The 15,608-nt window shown below is 46.6% G+C and overlaps 1 protein-coding gene across 3 annotated transcripts in view; it reads left to right on the plus strand.

The window, feature by feature from the left end:
• Nucleotides 1–13,341: 13,341 nt before the first annotated feature.
• Nucleotides 13,342–15,608, plus strand: part of GPR63 (G protein-coupled receptor 63) — a 50,503-nt gene continuing 48,236 nt past the window's right edge. For 2 of the 3 annotated variants that reach the window (XM_075554752.1, XM_075554751.1), the window contains exon 1: nt 13,342–13,589. The gene's annotated coding sequence lies outside the window, so the exon portion shown is untranslated. The remainder of the gene's footprint in view (nt 13,590–15,608) is intronic. The other variant, XM_075554754.1, reaches the window with a different exon arrangement.

Consider the following 15,608-nt stretch of genomic DNA (forward strand, 5'->3'; position numbering starts at 1 on the left):
TCGGAAGTGTTGTTAGCATGCGATTTCCCCCAAGTCCCACCACTCATCCCTTTTGCCTCCGGGAGTTTCTTTGTTGCTAGTACAATATGTAGAGACAGGGTCAGAAACACACACTAAGTTCAACTATATGACCTAGGAGCTCAGGCTCTGCTTAGTGCTTGAATTGGACACGTCTGGGCTCCCGAGCGTCTCTCGCTGACTGCCAGGAAAGGACAGCGAAGTCAGCAAAGGAGACCATTCACTTCTGACTGGTCCACAGCCTATGATTGGATGACCATTACCCACCCCTACCCCCACCCCTGCCATCAAGTCGATTCTAATTCATAGTGACCCTGTGTAGGGTTTGTGAGGCTGTCACTGTGTATGGGAGCATCTTTCCCCCATGGAGAGAAGAGTGGGTGTGAACCATTGACCTTGTGCCACCCGGGCGCCACCGACAGTGGAGAAGTGTATTTTCTGGACACAGAGACAGAACCTGAAAGGCAGGAGTGGTTTCTTCCTTCCTGGAATGCTAGACCAGTGTGCGCGTTCGTTCATTGTGGCAGAAAGGGGGGTGAGCCATCCCGCAGGTATTTCCTGAGGATACCTCATGAGATTCCCAGATGGCTTTCACAAGCTAGAAGGACCTTTCTGAAAACTTGTGCTCCGAATCACGGGTGGCGCCCAGGGCCGAGCGGTGTGGCTGGGCAAGGTTGAGACGTGCTGCAGATCACAACGCAACCGGCTTCCTCTGGGCGGGCTTCTTTGAGCTCTTCAGATGCAGGAGGCGTTGGATTCTCCCATGGAGGCGGAGAAGGTGCTTCTCCTTTGCTTCCCTCACTGCCTATCTCATGACCAAACATTCGGAATTCACGACACCCGCGAACAATCAACTCGAGCGTTAACATTGCACATCTGGCAGCAATGAACTCTGAAGCGTGACAAGAGAGTATCGCTCTCGGGATGGTTAAAGGCAGTGTCAACGGGGCTGAGCCACGAATCTCCGGGCTTGGCAGTGATGCAATGATGTGCTCAATGATCTGATGTGCTGATTCTCCATTTTTCCATAACACCAGTGTTCGCGTAACTGCCTGGATTTTGTAACTTAATAGTATTGATTGAGCAGGGAGTGGGTACATTTCCCAAATGGAGTGAGCAAAGGCTTAACGTTTCACGGGCATAGTTTTTAAGATGCACGGAGCCACCTCTTCCACGGTCTCTTCTCTTCCTCTGCACTGGCCACCTAGATCCCGCAGTTCTTTGACTATTCCCGGATGGGAGAGTTCCTCCTTGCCTTCCTCCTGCCTGGAACAGGGTGGTCAAGGGAGTATACTTTCCTGTAACTTTTTTCTCTCTCGCTCTCTCAAAGGTTAGGGAGCACAAGTTCCAAAAGAGACGATACATATGATGCACTTCGATAAGAAAAATGGACATCCCATCACGATCTTAGGTTCATCTTCCATGCTCTTTTAGGATTCATTTATTACAGAAATCCATTCTTGACAAGAGTCCTGGGAACCTGAAACCTATTCCTCCACTTCACATTAAATGCTTGTAATTAAATGATAGTCAAATGGAACAATTCAACAGTGCTTATAATAATAAGCATAACGTTTATGCTTATGATACACATGCATAGCACAACAAAGCTAACTTGTTATGAAAATAACAGAATTAGAAAAACAGAACATGATACCATTCATGTTAGGCGAAAATCTTTTGAAAAAGTATGAAAGTTTGTGTCTAGCTTTTCTCATCTTTGAATTTTAAGAAGCGTTTGGTGTGAATGTAAAGTTTCCAGTTGGATTGGAACAATCTTTTAGGAACCCTTTCATTGAGGAAATTTTCACATCTAGTCCCCTCGGCACTTCCCGTTCCACGCTGCCAGCACCGCCAGTGCCTGTATGTCTGCCGAAGCCTCTTTCTAGCCTCTGCAGTTAGTTCGTGCCCAACACAGAGTAGGCCAGATATGGAAGAAAATTAGTGCTTTCCAAGAGCAATCCTCTAGGAACAGATGGGAGTTGCGGATGAACACCGGGCTCCCTCACTCCTGGGCAGGATAACTTGATGGTACTACCCCCCATCCCACTGGCCCAGACTTGTTCAGCAGCATCTAATTCCAGTTGCGTGCATTTGCACAGTTGATAGCAAACTCCTCAGTGGCTTGCTCGCCTTCCCACTCCCTGTTTCCGCCTCGTGTATTAGCTGCTTGCTCTCAAATCCTTGTCTCAGGACCTGCCTCGCAGGGAACTAGTCCCTTCAAGTGCCTTAGATTCCTCAACCACACAAAGTGAAGGTGCTGTGTGAAGGTATTTCAGATAACTGTGGTTTTCTATAAGCTTCTGGAAAATGTAAACCAGACATCAACTGATGCCTTCTTGCTCCTTATGAGCCAGATAAAATGAACTCAATCAGCTCGTGTCCAGCTTCATGGCCACGGAATGCCAAATCCTCAGGATTTCTGAAGAATTTATGCTTTTCTGATCATAACTGGACAGATACTCATGTCTGCTCTGTATAATCTCAACCAGACATCTCAACTTAAAAAAATCTTTACCTAAAACAAACAAAACAACTTTCTGAAAGCATATGTGGCGTTGGTCAAATTTAAATGAATTTCAGACGAGAAGCTGGAAAAGTGGGCTGGATTACAGTCGCACAAAACCTGAAGGAGAACAGCTCTGCTCGTGGGTCTGACAACGTCCTTTAGGGCCCCATGACTGAAGCTCCCTGAGGGCTGATCTTCCTTCTTGTCTGGGTGTGGGCTCCCCTCCTCCCTGGCTTCATCCCTTTGACTCTCCACGGTCCCGCTCTCGTGGTACTGTCAGGAGCGATGGCATCAGGCTCTCCCCCGTGCATGCATGCATTCTGTAAGGTGTTGCTTTACGTCTCAGTCTTAATAACGTGTTTCTATCAAGCGGCCTCATCAGTTTGTGCTCCTAGACAATGGCACCTTCTTCCTGACGGATCATTCTGACAAGCAAGAGATATATGTAATATATACATTTTCTTTCTCTTCCTCTTGTGGCCATGGGCATTATCTCTTTAACTTACTGAAACAGGCATCTTGGATTAGTTTTTACCTTTTCTGCTTCATACTCTTCCCAAACAAATGAAAAAGCTCACTGCCGTCTCTAAATAAGCATTAGTTATAGCAGCTGTTCTCAGCCTGTGGGTCGTGACCCCTTTTGGGGGTCGAACGATCGTTTCACAGGGGTTACCTGATTCATAACAGTCGCAAAATTACAGTTATGAAGTCTCAATGAAAATAATTTTATGGTTGGGGGTCACCGCAACACGAGGAACTGTATTAAAAGGTCGTGACATTAGGAAGGTTGACAACCACTGATTAATAGCATCTATGTCATCTATACATACCTGAATGTATTTCTTCATTTTTCTCTGTCCATATGGCTCACAGGAAGCCCAGGTGGAACTGTGGGCCTTATAAGCATTGAGCAGCTAACCACAAGGTCAGAGGTTCAAACACACCAGTTCCACTGCAGGAGAAAGATGAGGCTCCCTGCTCTCATAAGCACTCTGGGAAACCCTCACGGGGCAGTTCTGCTTTCTCCTATAGGCTGGCTGTGAGATGGGGTTGACATGAGGGCAGTGTTGGGGGTGGGGGGCCTCATGCCTTTAGTCCTCTCTTCCAGGCAGTTGTTGCTGCTGGTGCCTGCCTTGTTACACTTAAGGTTGCAGTTAGCTTTTTCACCCTTCCACACAAATGGTACATTTCAGTCCTTTAAAAAAAGTCTTTCTGTATAGAAAAAAGAAGTACACACGATCTACCTGGAGTGCCCCTAGACCGCGAATGTTTTACAATCTATCTATTGTCTCTAATCAAACGTCAACTACACTCTTATCATGGTTTCCTAGTTGTCAAGTTCAGAGGGTTAGTTTGTCTGGGCACACCAAGCAGGAGACACCAACATGGGATGAGTCCTGAGAGAAAGATATTGGTGGAAGTGTCTGTGAAAGATAAAAAGGAGAAATGAAGGAGAGTGGGGAGGGAGGAGGATGGACAAAGTTCTCACCCAACAGCGCAGTTCTAGGAGACTCTGGTTCTGCTGATGAGCCCCTGATGTCTGTGAAATGGGTCAAGCATCCTGGCTCAGCAGTCCTCTATGGACAGCGCGGAGCAGGGCACTGTGGCCTCGGTGCACCCTGGTGATGGTGGGTCCTCAGGGCAAGATGGAGGTTCCTGGAAGCCAGAAAGCAGTGGTCCTGCTTACGGACCTCACTCTGGGTTCGTACAGGATTCAATACCTTTCTTATGATTGCTATACTAATTTATGATTTTTTCCCATTACCTATGTAGCCATTTAAGATGAGCAGACACTTTTTGGAACATGGATATTATCTGTCAAATCTATCTATGATAAGAAACTAGAAGGATAATTTTACATAGTCACTTTGAAAACAATAAATTTTTTTCTAAAGTGGGGTGATTTTGACATATGACATTCAAGAATGCCAAACAATTGAACGAAATATATTCAAATTTAAATAAATGTTTCCCCACGATCTTACTTTAAAACTGCCCAAATCACCATGACTTTTTGATTTGTCAATAGTTTTTTTTAATACTCCTGAAGTAATGCCTTTTTAAGGGTAAGTTAGTTGTTTTCCAAATCTGTAGATCATATGTAAAACAAGTGAGTGCAAAAGAGATAATAAATGATAAAACTTACTCTCAGATGTGTGGGAACCACTTCACTTGGGAAATATTTCTGCCATTGGTGATAATAATAACAACCAATATTGTTAGTTGAATTGCTTGGTGGAAAGGAAGATGGTCAGAATTTCAAGTACTCAAATGTTTACATCAGCTCCCTTGATTCTACAACTTTCTAAAAGGGAGTTGGTTAAAAGAACATGCTGGAAAAACACAGACTCTGTGAATTAGTGACACTAACATATTAGTGATACTAACTATTAATAATCAATGAATGGACCAGGAGCCCTGGTCGCTTAGTGACGGCATGTTGGGCTACTGGCCACAAGGTCAGCAGATGGAGACCAGGAGCAACCCTGCAGGACAAAGACCGGGCTTTCTACTCCTGCGGAGAGACCGCCTTGGAAAGCCACAGGGGCAGTGGCATCTGCCCTGTCGGGTCGCTCACAGTGGGAAACGACTGGGTGACAGTGAATGCACGCACATGGATAGACATTTGTTTTCTCAGGGAATGTGTTAGGTGCATGTCTTATTCGATCCGCACAACACTGGTTTTCCTTTGTAGACGAGGAAACATCTTTAGGAGGTTAAATAACCACCTAGCTATGTTAGTCTGGTTACTTTAGAGAAACAAATCCACAGAAACCCATGTATAAGGGCGAGTTTTATATAAAGGTTGAGTGCACATCAAGAAAACATCCCAACCCAGTGCTGCCCAAGCCCACAAGTCCAACATTAACCCGTTAACCCATATGTCTAACACCAATCCACAAAGTCCTCCTCCATCTCACAAAACAGACGCAATGATGCCGGCTGCAGAAGGAAAGCCGAATCAGTGAACGTGCAAGCATCTACGCACTGGCTGGGGTCTACACACGGGTGCTCCAGCACCCAGGGCTGCATCCGGGTAGGTCCATGCAACTTCTTCTTGGGGATGTCTTGCCAGAAGTGAGCCTTACCAGCTAAAACAGGGAACTGGCTAAGGCAGCTGCACCCTGGTCGGACCATCAGAAAGCAAGAAACCCGAGAACTAGAAAGGTGAGACTCACCAAGCCATTTATCTCTCCGCTCTTCAATTAACCCCACATGTGTTTATCGGTCAGCTTGGCAAAATAAACTTTAACTCTCTCACTAGGTTATGGCAGAGCTAGCAGGAGAACTTGTGATGGTCAAATATGGAAGCATTTACTTAGCTACTTCACGATCATGCATTTTGAGTTAAGCCCCAGGTCAATAGACTTGTAGGGTGTGAGCTATGAGCCTCTTCCTTCTTGTATTAGTCATATTTTTATTCATTTAATATTTGTTAAAAATTAATTTGTTCTTACAAACCTATTCTTGTCCTAAGAAATAGTATCCATGAATTGGTGATGTTGATATGCCGGTCTATTTTCTTTTAAGTGGCTGCATATATGTCTTGTTGATGTCCACTGGCTGCTATAGGGGCTGCTCATGGTGACGTATGTATAATGAAGCAGTGCCTGGTCCTGGTTCAGCCTTAAAAGATTAGGAATGTTTGAGCCATTGTCGCAGATGTTGTTTCAATCAAGCTCTCAGTGTGGGAGAAACACTGCATTTAGAGATGAGCAGGTTGAGTGGCTGCTCTTCGGTCCCTTTTCTTAGTCGTGATATCCTGGACCTTATCGCTATCATGTCTATTTGGTGTGTGGCTAAGCGGCTGTGTGTGTGTGTGTGTGTGTGTGTGTGTGTGCCCATGTCCTCTTATGCTGAGGGATGGGAGAGAGTGTGATGGGGTAACATTTTAGAGGACAGAAGATCATGTCTCCTCTAAGGTTTACAAAAAAGATGGAAGTATCAAACTGGTTGGGTTTTTTTTGTTTGTTTTTGTTTTTCAAACTGGTTGTTTCCTATAGACTTGCCTGTAGACTTTGACAGGGACATGATAAATCAGGGAAAGTTAGCCCAAGCTAGTAATTTGACACCATTAATATGAGAAGAATCCCAACATGGAACTATTTGGAGAGAAGGTCGCTGCATCTGTGTGGGGTGGCCCTGTGCTCTCCTACAGAGACATTTAATGACACTTATTGACCACTCTGCTGACCCAATCCGTCATTACTGAGGCTCCTTAGAAAAAACTAACAAAGCTTTGTCCTCAGAGTCCAGTGAGTTGACAGATACCTTGAACTTTCCAGAGGTTACTGAATGTGACCATTGGTAAATATTGGTGTAAAAATGTTATAATTAAAGACTTTTAAGCCAACAAGGTTGTTTTTAAAGGTATTTATAAATGCAATCAGGATCAGACAAAATCAAGCTATGAATTTTAATAAAACTTAACTCAATATCAAGTAGAAGATTAAAACAAACCAAAAGAACCTTTGACATGGAGCTTCCCAAATATACGCAGTAGAATGACGAACCCTCACCTAACCATCCTGTAGCTTCATAAGCTATCAGTCTTTCTTCAGTCTATCCTTTCTTCCTTCCATTTATTTATTTATTTTAATGGAATGATACAATTCTCCATTATGCACCTGTCATAACACTTTGGTCTTCTCTTTAACTGCCACGCCATCCACTATCACATCTAACAAATGCAGTATCGCTGGTAGGCGCTCTTCCCGAGACCATATGCTGATTTCCTGTTTGTTTCGGGATTTTTGCACAGGTGGCTTATTCCAAATAGGACTTAGTTGACACATTGCATTTCATTATTGTGTTTTTGAAATTTCTTTGCAATCTGCCTTGTTGGTTTTTTTTATTTTTTCAAGCTCTTGGTATATTTGGTAGAGAAATGAGGTCATTTTCCTAATTGAATGGTCCACATTCTGGATTTGACTGGGGTAGTTTTCAAATTCATCCTCCATCCCTTGCATTTCCTTTGAAATCTAGAGTAGATTCAGATTTGCCTTCTTACACACGAAGACATCAGAGTACTTCTGGGACTTCTCATTTTGTCATCTCTTGAAGCACATAGTGTCAAATTGTCACACTTTTTTTTCCTTCTCCCTGTCTTAGTCACGCTCTCTCTTTGGGAAGATTCAAAATTATGCTACCTTTATTATGTTTCTCCAGTAGAAGTCTGGATTTACTAAGATGAAATGGACAAATATGCAAATTATCACATACATGTAAGAGGGATTCCAAACAGACTAACTCCCATGCCTGGGTGTTCATCCTGACTCCCAGTCCACTATAGGACATGGTGGACTGCCTCCTAGCATTTCCACGGCTGTACTCTGTACAGAAGAGGACTGCCTCATCTTTTTACTGTGGAGCTATTTGGTGGCTTTGAACCATTGACCTTTCAGCTTAACTACTGTGCCCATGGGCATACTCATAGCAGGGATGACTGTACTCAAAATTACAAAAAAGCTCATCACTAGTTACTATATTTAGAAGCCACACTATTACAAGTCAGGAAGAAAATAGCTGATATTTAATGAGTCATTTGCTAATTATTCAGTTTATAGATTTCTATTGCCATTTGTTCTGGTTTTTTCCCTTTTCCTTAGAGAGTTTTCAGTGGTGTTTTACTGCTTTTTAAAACCTCCAGGAACTACTGCATGCTGATCACTGATGGTATGTTGTACACGTGGAAAGACACATAGGAGACGATGACTCAGGATCTGTGTTGTGTTTCTGGTGGAGCTGAACTATGAGCAGTCTGTAACACCACTGAAGATTTTTCAGGCAGTGCAAAGCAATGCAGAGGCAAAAGTACCTAGACTTCATCTGTCCACCTAGCATGCTACCTACTGCTTGGCTAAGAAGTAGAAGCATAAATCATGAAGGTCAATGTGGCTTAGACACAGTATGTCACCAAGTCGCTCAGGTACTGTGTAACCCAGGCGTCCTCAGCCATGATGCCCTTCTGATGCTCAGACTGCACCCCAGAATCTGGGTCTCTGGGGGGTGGCCCTAGCCACTGGTATTTTAACAAGTTCTTTAGCAGATTCTAATGTGTAGACAGGAGTTGAAAGTTTTCCAATGTAATCAGCAAATTAGAGGTATGATTTATAGGCCTACCTATGTTTCAATCACCTCCAAAACATGTGAAAGTTGGACCTTGAATAAGGAAGGCCGAGGAAGAATCAATGGATGTGGATGAGGGTCCTGATGAAAAATCTTGAAAGGACACGGACTGCCAAAACGACTAACCAACCTGTCTTGGAGGAAATATGGCCAGAGTGCTCCTAGGAGACAAGACTCTTTGAATCTGAGGAGCTGCTGGGGGGGTTCCAACTGCTGTCCCTGCGGATCACAGCCCAGTGTCTGACCACGAGACCACCAGGGTTCCTCACAGGACAGTGTGGTGCATGAAGAAGCAAAGACACTGATACCAAGAGTACTGAACTGTTGGGAGGAGGACTAATAGATACTTAGTACTGCAATGCGCTACTTGCTGTTTGAAGATATGCATTATTCAGGCAGACCCATGACTGACACTGTCAGTGAATACTATTGTACGTTTTGCCTGACCACCAACTCCCATTGATTGTGCAAGTAGTACCCAATCTGTACAAGTGAATAATCCATGTATTGCAACTTGTAGCTAGCCCACACTTGTTCAATCTCCCTTTCTCAATAGTGTTTTATATTTACTATCATGGACTAATCAGTGCCACTATAAACAGAAGATCCTTATGCTCAAGGGAGATGATCAAGAAGATTCTATACCATAAATAACAAGCAAGACTCTAAGTTGAACCAGAGGCAGATAAAAAACAGATTCAGAAAGGGATCTGAGGCTCACATTTAATCCGAGCTCCAATATAAGAACAATCCGTTCTTACAGCATGGCCCTGCTCAATACGCATCCTCATGAAGGAAACAGAGAAGATATGGATGTGATAGGAAAGTGTGGCTAAGAAATTAGTTGATGCCTGGCTGTAAGAAAGAATTGCGTCTGGGGTCTTAAAAGCTTGTTTTCAAACAAGCAGCCATGTAAATGAGACATCCATTAAGCCTACATAGAGGAAGCACACCAGCATCCATGATCCAAGGATTATAAATTATATAATCCAAACCGAAGGGGGGAATAGTATCAGAGCTTAAAGTGTGAGATTCTGGTGTGCAGAAGGCTTAGGATGGTAGCAGAGGCCCACAATATGTTTGCAGGACCTACCCCCGGAATAAGCCTCGGGTGAGTTCCCTCTCGCCAGGATCGAGGGACAAGAATAGCCTGGTTATCAGACAAGGAGTATTGGACCGACGACTCTAGTAGATTAAAACGACAAATCTGACCTGAACGGTTAAAATTTTGTCACTTGATCTCCCTTCTGATACACTTCGGGCTTGATCTGGTTTTTAATATCTGTGAAGTTATTATTATTATTTTTCCCCCAAATGGGGTTTTCTCTGTTGTATTTTTGTCATTGTTGATAGCCTTCTTGACTCTGTTCTGTACTTTTCTATGTTTTTTGGTACAGATGGAACTATAGCGACAATAACTAGAATAAGGTTTTCTGGAGGGTGGGGGAGGGGGTAAGGTGGAGCTGATTTCAAGGAGTTCGAGAAGGAAGAAAATGTTTACAGACTGTGGTAGTGATGAACAACACTGCTTGTTATGATTGACTATGGAATGGTATGATGTCTGGGTTAGCTCCTTATAAGATGGTTTGTTAAAAGAAAAAAAAGAAGTTGAACTTTGTATTATTTGGATGCAGAAATGTTTGTTGATCCGAAAATGTTTTCAGGATGAACAGATGTACAAAGGGGCTTCAAAAAGTTCATGGAAACATTCCTTATCTTTTGATTCAATTTTCCAGGAAGTTTTTGAAGCCCCCTCACAGATGTAACAAGGAATTTTCATAGATGCCTAGCAAGTTGCACCTGTTACACAAATCATAGGCGTGGCGGGGTGGGGGTGGTATGGGCAGATTTACAAGATTTAAAGGAAAAACAATGAATGCAATGAAGTTTTAGGTACTTTTTGGCAAATGGTTTCTTAAACATTATGGAGAACCTTTCCAGTGGCTTCCGAGGCCAATGGATGTGGCCGGCTTGAGTTATGCAGCCACTAGAATCCTGCAGCCATCGACTGTCTCTTGATCTTGAGGGTACGGGCAAAAGGGGGAGCGAATGGTGAGTCCCTTTGGTGTGGTAGGGCGAGGACACTGCAGCTGGTACCCAAGGTCTTCATCCACTCCACAGCCCTTCCCCGCTCCTTTTCAGCGCTTCCATTTCCCTTTGGGTGGCTCATGTCCCCCACTTCGTCCATGGACTTTGCAAGGAAGGCACTCCTGCTGCCAGAGGTAAGCAAAATGGCCCCAGACTGGCAATGTGTATATATCCATTCTGATTGGTTAGTTCAGAGATCAGTATAGGATCCAAGTGGATCATTTCCCAGTCTGCTCCCCAGCAGATGGCCTGAGGGGCTCAGGTGGCTGGATGTAAGCCTGAAATTGCAGGTGGCCGAATTGCCCCAGCCTAGAGAAAATAAAACCAGTACAAAGGAAAGCACTGTTCAGATATGGAGAGAAACACCTCGGATACGCTTTGAGAATATGGAGAAAAAAACAAACAAACTCATATGTCTGTTTTTAGGTTTATTCTTAAGATTTATATGCATACAATACATAAATTCCAAACCCTTCTCCCACTGATTTTCTTAAGTCAGCTTGAGTGGAATGCCTGTCAAATACAGCAATCCCGATCAAAGGAGAGTTTATAAAAATTCAGAATAGCTGCAGTTCCCCCCCCCCCCCGCCCCCCTCACTGCTGACTTCCTCTCCTCTTCATTTCTGCTCCAGAAAGGACCGTCTTCTGTGTTTGTGGCATCCAGGGCTCAGGGTCTCTCTGGTAACAGAAGTTGCTCACACTTGTGTGTGTTTTATCCCCGACTACCTCCTCCAGAAGTTCAGTGTGTGCTTACTGCATGGCTGGGGTTAGCAGGGGGCAGAACTAAGCTGTTCGGGTCTAGTCTCAGGCAACTGCTGACACATGCAGATGTCTTTGAATTAGAGCGTGGCATTCCCTCTGAACAGATGTAGTCCTGGGGAGGCATGTGTTGGAGCCCATGCTGAACCTCAAGTTCAGATTGCCTGTTTATCTTCCCCTAACAGTAGGATTCTAATAACAAACAGCAAAAAGCAACTCTAGGCCCAGAACCATTAAGAAGGAAGGGCTGGAGTCATAAGATAGAGAAAGGGGTAGCAGGCACTCTGTGGCCCCCTCATCACTGGGACTGGTAAAGCGATCTTAGTTCTTGGTGCTTTGTGACTCTAGGGCATCTTCAGGATTCTGGTTGTGGGCTCAGCCAAGAACACAAATACTGGGGAGAGCTGGAAAACAATGTGAGGTTCCTTTTCTATTTGTTAATCCAAAGCAACATTTGTCAATATCCTTCCGACCTTCAAAGGGATCAGGTATCAGGCATCAAAGAACAAAAAAAAACATAACATTGTGAATGAGGGGGAGTGGGGAGTGGGGACTCAAAGCCCATCTGTAGGAAACTGGACATCCCTTTACAGAAGGTTGGCAGGGAGAAATTGAGCCCGTCAGTGTGCAGGGTAGCAACGATGAAACATAGAACTTTCCTCTGGTTCTTTAATGCTTCCTCCCTCCCCCACTATTATGATCCCAATTCTACGTAACAAATCCGACTAGACCAGATAGGAACTGGAAACACAGGGTATCCAGGGCAGATGAACCCCTCAGGACCAGTGGTGAGAGTGGTGATATCGGGAGGGTGGAGCGAAGGTGGGGTAGAAAGGGGGAACTGATTATAAAGATCTACATATAACCTCCCTGGGGGATGGACAACAGAAAAATGGACGAAGGGAGACATGGGACAGTGTAAGACATGACAAAATAATAATAATTTATAAATTATCAAGGATTCATGGGGGGAGGGAGGGGAAAATGAGTAGCCAATAGCAAGGGCTCAAGTAGAAAGCAAATATTTTGAGAATGATGATGGCAACAAATGTACAAATGTGCTTGACACAATGGATGGATGTATGGATTGCGATGAGTTGTATGAGCCCCCAATAAAATGATTAAAAATATATAGCCTTCCGACCGTAAGTCAGTATCTTTTCCGGGGGACCTCCTTCAGTCCAGTTTGGCCATTTCGATGACAATGGAAAGAACCTACACTTTATGGACTAGTCCGTCAAGTCCAGGGGGAGCCCGGCTGGCAGTCTGCCAGTGCAAGACTGCCCAGCCCGGGCTAACGCTGGGCTCTGGCAAGTCCGCTGGGCCACACATCCATGACTGTTTCGGGGGCTCAGTCTAGGGCCCCGGTCGGACTTTGGGTGTTTATCTCACGGGGTGAGACCCACATTCCTGTGGAGGGGGTAGAAGGGGCCTGGGATTAGGGAGGAAACACCAGCAGCCCTGGGGTGCACAATTTCCCTGGGCAGCCCGCAGCGCGGCGCTTAGACTCTGGGGGTGTCCTGCGAGGGTGGTGCCGCAGTGGGGACAGGGAGCCGAGACGCCAGAAGGGATGCGGGCTGGGAAGCAGAGGAGTGAGGTTCCGGGGACCACGCACGGGCGGAGGTCGCCCGCGAGGGCGGCCCCCCTTGCAGGCTCCGGCACTCGCTCTCCCCTCGGTGCCGCTGCGCGGGCGGCGGGGGCCGGCGAGGCCGTTCCGGGCTGCGCGCCCCCGGCCTCCCCGCATCTCTCTGCGCCTCTCCCCTCCCCGCTCCCCTCTCCCTCGGTCCCAAACGCGCGCGGGCGCCTTTAAGAGGCAGCTTCGGTGCTCGGGGGCGGGCACCCCTCGGCAGTTCGCGGGGGAGGGAGGGCGGCGGCGCGGGTCCGCGATGCTCCGCTCCGCACTTTCGGCTCCAGCTCCCGCCCCCCGGCCGCCGCCGCCGCGCTTCCTGCTCGCGCTCGGAAGCACTGCTTCCCGCGGCGGGGAAGAGGAGTGCCATGCCAGGAAAGTTCCGGGAGGCGCCGGAGCGGGCCGCGCTCCCGGGGCTCCCCGTCCCCGCCGCCGCCCGCGCGTCGCCCTTGGTACGAGGTGAGATCCGGGGTCCCCTGCGCCCCGGCCGGCAGCCGCGCGGCGCGGACCGGGTGCGGGCAGCGAAGTTGGGCGGCCGGGCTCGGCTCCTCCCGCAGCGGCGGCGCTTCCCTCCGCGGCCCCGGCTCGCCCGCCCGGCGCCGGGCCTTCTAGGAAACGGGTCCGCCGCTGGGCGGCCGGGCGCCTCGGGCGGTGTCCCCGGATTTCCCGCCTGGGCGCGGGCGCGGGGCGCGGGCGCCGAGGGCACGCGCTTGAACTTTTGCTGGGTGGGCTGGGCACCCCCGGGGGACGCCGCCCGCCCGCGTGCGGGGCTCCCTGTCCGCGCGGCGCAGCCTGCCCGCCGTGTGGCTTTCCCTGCGTTGGTCAGTTTCTGGCCGTCGCCTGGGTTTTAGTCCTTTGGGGAAATTATGTATTTAAGAAACCAAACCAAACCTCTAGGCTTGGGCTGCCTGTAAACAAACACCTCTTCCTCGGTGGGATTCCCCCTCGGCCCCAAGTGTGGCAGGCGGTCGTGTTCGTCGCTGAAGAAATATGTAGACTCCGCCAGTGCAGGTGGGATGCACATTCCCAGTGGGTAGGATGGGATTTTTAACCATCCTCTCGGTAAGACTTACCTGTAGGTTTGCGTTTGTACTTACTGAGTAGTGAGTTTAGCTTTCGTTGATCTTAGATTAACAATAAGGCTCCAACGAATTGTGGGAGTGGCATTTCTAAGAACCATCACGTCTGGGTTTTTTATGTAATCTAGCGCTGCTTGTGGACAGTCATCCTCGGATGAAGTATGCAGTATATGTGCCCATTCAACGAAACCCAATTTATTAATACTCTAATGAGCAACTTTTCACTTTTCAGGTGCCCTCTGGGTACAGAACGAGGAACCCTGGTGGCATAGTGTTTAGGAGTTGGGCTGCTGACCACAAGGTCAGCAGTTTGAAACCTCCAGCCGCTCCTCGGGAGAAAGAGGAGGCTTTCTACTCCCGAAAAATGTTACAACCTCCGGAACCCACAGAGGCAGTTCTACCCTGCCCTTTAGGGTCGCTGTGAGTCAGTGGGTTTGGGATTGTATTTGTTTGTTTGTGGGTCTAGTGCCCCCCCTTTTTTCCAGCCGCAGATGTCTTCCACACCTGTCTCACTTATCTGTAGCCTCAACTCAATGCGTACATCTGATGTCAGCTACAAATCAACGGCTGATGAAATGTCACTACATTTTGTGAGGCATTTTTAGGCAAAGTGACACGATTGATTGTATTGTCCAGATAATTTTGAACAGTATAACTAGAAAGCAGGGTCTTATTTAAAGCGTGCTGTGTAGTATTTAGGCGCCATGGTGGCGCAGTGATTAGGACTCGGGCGGCAGTGCACCCTCTCTGCGGGCAAGACTGGGCTTTCTACTCTGCTAAGGAGTTACAGCCTGAGAAGCTCATAGGGGGCACTTCTACTCTGTCCTGTAGGGGGCTATTGAATGTGATATTGACTTCATTTCAGTTTTGAAATATAATATAAATAGAATTTTGTGTGCGACAAAAGAACTATGTTTGCAAAGCGGACAGGGAATGTTGTAGGTAAGAGCACATTAGGAATAGGGACGCTCTGAAAGAAAAACATTCCCGAATAGCTATTCATCTTGTCAAATTTTGCTTCCCAGATAGCTTTTCCTGTCTGAGCATTCTGCTGTCACATATGTCAGAAGCGGATGTTTATTAGAGAATTCAACAGCTAGGCATGTTCTGGACGCTACAGAAAGGAGGACATTCTCAGAAAAATACTGCTTAGAAATATCACCTACTTGAACCTCTAGCAGCACTTTTAACTTAGCTGGGCTTCAGGCAAGAAAGGACTGCAGTCAGTTGGACTTTGGACTGTTAGGGTGGGTGTTAATTAGCTCCTAGAATGATATTGATTAATGTGTGTGTATGCTGAGTGTGTGTATATAGCTTATTTGGTTGGGCTGCTTGTTATGTGCATCATTCTTTCTGAAACAAGCTGTTTTACATATATGTAACCACCGTAGGGACAACC

Source organism: Tenrec ecaudatus, chromosome 7 (genome assembly GCF_050624435.1).
Source record: "Tenrec ecaudatus isolate mTenEca1 chromosome 7, mTenEca1.hap1, whole genome shotgun sequence".
In the NCBI taxonomy this organism is placed as follows: Eukaryota; Metazoa; Chordata; class Mammalia; order Afrosoricida; family Tenrecidae; genus Tenrec; species Tenrec ecaudatus.